Source organism: Lipotes vexillifer, unplaced genomic scaffold (genome assembly GCF_000442215.2).
Source record: "Lipotes vexillifer unplaced genomic scaffold, Lipotes_vexillifer_v1.1 scaffold8, whole genome shotgun sequence".
Classification (NCBI taxonomy): Eukaryota; Metazoa; Chordata; class Mammalia; order Artiodactyla; family Lipotidae; genus Lipotes; species Lipotes vexillifer.
Genome location: NW_006781519.1, coordinates 2597176 through 2603175, shown reverse-complemented (window position 1 = coordinate 2603175; position 6000 = coordinate 2597176).

Below are 6000 nucleotides of genomic sequence, written 5' to 3'. Positions count from 1 at the left end.
GATAAAATCACTCTTTCAAGACACTTATCCAGTTTTTAATTATGTGTTTATTAGTATTATTAACTTTTGGATTAATATCTGTATCCCCCTCACCAAATAGTAAATTTCATGAAGGCAAGGACTATATTCACCATTGTACTCTTATCACCCTAGCACAGTGAAAAATAAATACTATCTTGAAGGAAGGAGGAGTGGAGGGAAGGAAGTAATGAAGCAATGAAGGAACAAATGAACAAAAAAGAGGAGGTAGAAAAACATAAGAATGCTAAGTTTATCCTCCATACTCCTCAGTCTTCCTTCTCTCCTTGCCTCAGTGCTGTAGTCTCCTTTTTAAGAGTACTCTGTACTTTCGTTATCTTTACTTTTGAAAACTTTTCAGTAGGTGATCTAAAAAAATCTATTATTACCATAAGTCTTCTTAGAGGTGTTTATATTTTACAAACAAAAAAGTAATAAGTGAAAGAAATGTCATAAGTGGAAGGATTTGATCTTGATCAAATGTCATAAGTGGAAGGATTTGATTTGATCAAGGATTTGATCCTTGATCAAATCCTTGATCTTGATCAAAAGGAAATCCTTGCAGAACCTGACCCAGAGAAAATCATTAAATCATTACATGCTTCTACTTCAGAAAGTTTTATTTCGGAAAGCTCATGTAGATATCTTCAAAATGGCATCTTCCACTCAAAGGCTATTGTGGTCAGTCAGTCTCTAGATTTACCTGCTTTATTTACAAAAAAATTGCTACTTCCTATGACTTTAATAGCTTCAGGAAAACAAAAAAAGAAGCAGCTAGGATGAAGGTATCCTTTTTAGAAAGAATAAAAAATGGGGAAATTACAGCTATACTGTTCTTCAGACACAGATATTTGGCTGGAATTGTTTTGCGTCATGAAAGAAAATTAGAAGAAATTTAGATTAGCCATAATCTAGGTTTATTTTAAATGTGTAAATCTTTCTATGCTTCTTTGATTGTATATTGATGATCTTTTAATAAAAGAGCCTATTTCAGGGTTGAGAGGAGGAGGAGCTGGATGAAGCTGGTCAAAAAGCACAAATTTCTAGTTATAAATAAGTACTAGGGGTGTAATGTACAACATGATTAATATAATTAACACTACTGTATGTTATACATGAAACTTGTTGAGATTAAATCCTAAGAGTTCATATCACAAGGAAAATTTTCTTTTTCTTTTATTTTGTATCTATATGAGATGGTGGATGTTCACTAAACTTGTAATCATTTCATGATGTATGTAAGTCAAATCATTATGCTGTACACCTAAAATTTATATAGTACTGCATGTCAGTTATATCTGATAAAACTGGAAGAAAAATAAATTTTAAAAAGGTCTATTTAAATAGAAAAATTTGAAATAATCAGATGCTAAACTCTTTGAAGCATTTATTTTGTGCAATTTTTTACCCTCAGGGAAGAATTAGGACTCTTTTATAAGCTAATTAGAATTTTAAAAAGTAATAATTTCTCATTAATTCAGAATTCATGCCAGCTTCAATATTTACTTGATTCCAATAAATTATGATAAAATTTTCTAGCAGAAATTTGAGACGTAACTAACATAAACCAAAATAGTTTGACTAAGAGGGAGCTTACATTTTGATGTTGATAAATATATTTTTACTATTTATAATGATAAATAAGATAATAAATAAGACAAAGAGATAAAGTTGAGACAAAAATAGTGTAATAATATAACAAAGTACAATGTAACTTATAATGCCATGCAGAGAATTTCTATGAGGGAAAATAAGGCAGGGTAAGGGGATAATGAATTTTGAGCTACTTTAAATAGAATGTTGAAGAAAGACCTTCCTGAAAAAGCCACATTTAAGCAAAGACCTGATCTGAATAAAATGAGGGAGCTCTGTTGGTGATGAGTATTTCAGGCAAAGGCAATAGAAACACAAAATTCCTAAGGTTGAAAAAGAACTTGATGTTTTCAAGTGACAATAAGAAAGCCAGCATGCACAGTGAAGGGAGAATGGTAGTAGATGAGGTGAAATATATAGTACAGAGTTAGATTATATCATGTACAGTTTTGTTGCTCATAGTATGGAGTTTGGATTTTACTCTGAGAGTGATTAGCAAATTTGAGTGGCATGATTTGAAACTTTTTTAAGGGTGATTCTGATTGTTGTATGGAAAACAGTGTTAAAAGAGGGCAAGGAAGGAGGCAGGGGAAACCAGTTAGGCAACAATTGCAATAGTCCAGATGAGAAATACTGGTGGCTTGGACTAAGATAATAATGGTGCAGGTAGTGAGAAATAGTCAAATGGGATATATTTCTAAAATGGAGCTGAAAGTATTTGTTGATGGTTTAAGTACAGGGTGTGAGAGAAAGCAAGGGGTTAAGATTCCTGAGTTTTAAACTTAAATAATTAGATGATTGTCATTTACTGAGAAGGAGGAAAGCATGGGAGGAATAGGTTGGGGGGTGGGAATCAAGAGTATGGTTTGGGACATTTTATGTTTGAGATGCTTACTAGATAACAGTGGAAGGGTCATGTAGATGTATGAATAGATGGGTCTGTAACTCAAAGGAGAGGTTGGGCTAGAGATATAAATTCAGAAGTCGAGCATATAAAAGATATGCTAGGGGCTTCCCTGGTGGCGCAGTGGTTGAGAGTCTGCCTGCTAATGCAGGGGACACGGGTTCGAGCCCTGGTCTGGGAGGATCCCACATGCCGCGGAGCGGCTTGGCCCGTGAGCCACAACTACTGAGCCTGCGCATCTGGAGCCTGTGCTCTGCAACAAGAGAGGCCACGATAGTGAGAGGCCCGCGCACCGCGATGAAGAGTGGCCCCCGCTTGCCACAACTAGAAAAAGCCCTCGCACAGAAACGAAGACCCAACACAGCAAAAATAAATTAGTTAATTAAACTCCTACCCCCAACATCTTCTTTAAAAAAAAAAAAAAAGAAAGAAAAAAGAAGGGGAATGTGGTGCCTGACACTGTAACAGGGAAAGGCTTTTTAAAAAAAAAAAAAAAAAAAAAAAAAAAGATATGCTAAAAGCCATGGGAGTAGGTACGACAGAGGTCTGAGAACTGAGCCTTAGGATACTCTAATATTTAGAGGTGTACAGAGAGGAAGGAACCATAAAAAGAGACTGAAAAGCATCAGCTGGTAATGTAGGATGGAGACCATGTGTCTCTGAAACCAAATGAAAAAAAGTATTACAAAAAGGAGGGAATGATCAACTCTGTTAAATATTGTTAAGAAGCCAAGATGTGGACTGAGAATTGACCACTGAAACTGGCAAGGTAGAGGTTGTCTACAACCTTTACAAGGATGGTTGTAGCTAAGTACTGGGGACAAAATCTTTTTTAATCTTAAAGGATATTGAATCTTAAGGATACTACTATTACTATGCAAGTTTTTGAACTCATGCAACTTTTAAAGCATTGTGCTGATTACATGCATTATTTCATTTAATCAGTGCAACAAACCTCTATTATCATATTAGGATCTTTATTTTATAGATGAGGAAACACAGTCTCAAAGAAGTTAAGTAACTTTCCTCCTCACATAGCTGGTAAGAGGCAGAGCCATGATTTAGGTAAGGGCTCCTTGATTTTAGACCCTCAGTATATAATCATATTTTAATACTGCCTTCTATCTCAAGTAGGCCAACTAGACATTCTACCAAAGTCTTAACTTTGACTCTGTATTTTCCTTGTGATTTCTCATAGTGAGTCATCCTATACTCTGTTATGTCTAAGAGAGCCCTCCTTCAAACATTATTTTCATTCATCCTTGCCCTCTTGTCTGAGCTCCATTTTTATGTTTCACATACTTATTGGACATTTCTGGATTGTCACCTCAAACTCAGCAGGTGTATAAATAACTCTTTTTCTTCCTCCCACATTTAATTAATCTACTGTACTTTAATTTCTTATTTTCGTTATGGACTTCATTCAGCCACTGGGAAACCAAATGCTGGTACCACCGTGGATTTGCTCTCTACTCCTATTCAGCTAAGAAGCTCTCCCTACTTTTCTTACCATAAGATTTGTTTCTCTTTTCTATCCATTTTCATGTTCACTTCCTTAGTTTAGACCTTAATTTCTTTAAGATTAACTATAGAAGTAGCCAATTAAAATGGATCTTTGAATCAATTCATCTGTTTATCTTTGTGAAACTACATTTCCTCAAACTTTGTTTTTATTACACTATCCCCTTCTTTAATATTTATTTATTTACTTTTGCTGTGTTGGGTCTTCTTTTAAGTGCGAGGGCTTTCTCTAATTGCGGCAAGTGGGGGCCACTCCTCATTGCGGTGCGCGGGCCTCTCACTATCGCGGCCTCTTGTTGCAGAGCACAGGATCCAGACGTGCAGGCTCAGTAATTGTGGCTCACGGGCCCAGCCGCTCCGCGGCATGTGGGATCTTCCCAGACCGGGGCACGAACCCGTGTCCCCTGCATTGGCAGGCGGACTCTGAACCACTGTGCCACCGGGGAAGCCCTATCCCCTTCTTTAAATAAAAAATAAATAAATATATCCTCTGGCTAAAGCAAAAATTGTTTGTCTAGTGTATGGGGTCTTCTATGTTCTAGTCCAACATAAGCTCCCATTACTCTAAAACACAAACACTACACTATGTCAGTCAAGCTGGTTTGTTCATGACACTTTTCTGCCTGAACAGCCTGCCTTCATTTTCATTATCTAGTAAAGCCAAATCTGTCCTGCAAGGATCAGATCACATTCCTGTCCCACAATGTAAAGTTTATGAATATTACCCTCCAGGAAGGTGAATTCTACCTTTTAACCACTTATCTAGAACTTATTTTATAAATTATCTTTAACACCTTTACTGGGGTATAATTGCTTTACAATGGTGTGTTAGTTTCTGCTTTATAACAAAGTGAATCACTTATACATATACACATGTTCCCATAACTCTTCCATCTTGCGTCTCCCTCCCTCCCACCCTCCCTATCCCACCCCTCCAGGCGGTCACAAAGCACCGAGCTGATAACCCTGTGCTATGCGGCTGCTTCCCACTAGCTATCTAACTTACGTTTGGTAGTGTATATATGTCCATGCCTCTCTCTCGCTTTGTCACAGCTCACCCTTCCCCCTCCCCATATCCTCAAGTCCGTTCTTTAGTAGGTCTGTGTCTTTATTCCTATTTTACCAAAAAAAAAAAAAAAAAAAAAAAAAGATATGCTAAAAGCCATGGGAGTAGGTACGACAGAGGTCTGAGAACTGAGCCTTAGGATACTCTAATATTTAGAGGTGTACAGAGAGGAAGGAACCATAAAAAGAGACTGAAAAGCATCAGCTGGTAATGTAGGATGGAGACCATGTGTCTCTGAAACCAAATGAAAAAAAGTATTACAAAAAGGAGGGAATGATCAACTCTGTTAAATATTGTTAAGAAGCCAAGATGTGGACTGAGAATTGACCACTGAAACTGGCAAGGTAGAGGTTGTCTACAACCTTTACAAGGATGGTTGTAGCTAAGTACTGGGGACAAAATCTTTTTTAATCTTAAAGGATATTGAATCTTAAGGATACTACTATTACTATGCAAGTTTTTGAACTCATGCAACTTTTAAAGCATTGTGCTGATTACATGCATTATTTCATTTAATCAGTGCAACAAACCTCTATTATCATATTAGGATCTTTATTTTATAGATGAGGAAACACAGTCTCAAAGAAGTTAAGTAACTTTCCTCCTCACATAGCTGGTAAGAGGCAGAGCCATGATTTAGGTAAGGGCTCCTTGATTTTAGACCCTCAGTATATAATCATATTTTAATACTGCCTTCTATCTCAAGTAGGCCAACTAGACATTCTACCAAAGTCTTAACTTTGACTCTGTATTTTCCTTGTGATTTCTCATAGTGAGTCATCCTATACTCTGTTATGTCTAAGAGAGCCCTCCTTCAAACATTATTTTCATTCATCCTTGCCCTCTTGTCTGAGCTCCATTTTTATGTTTCACATACTTATTGGACATTTCTGGATTG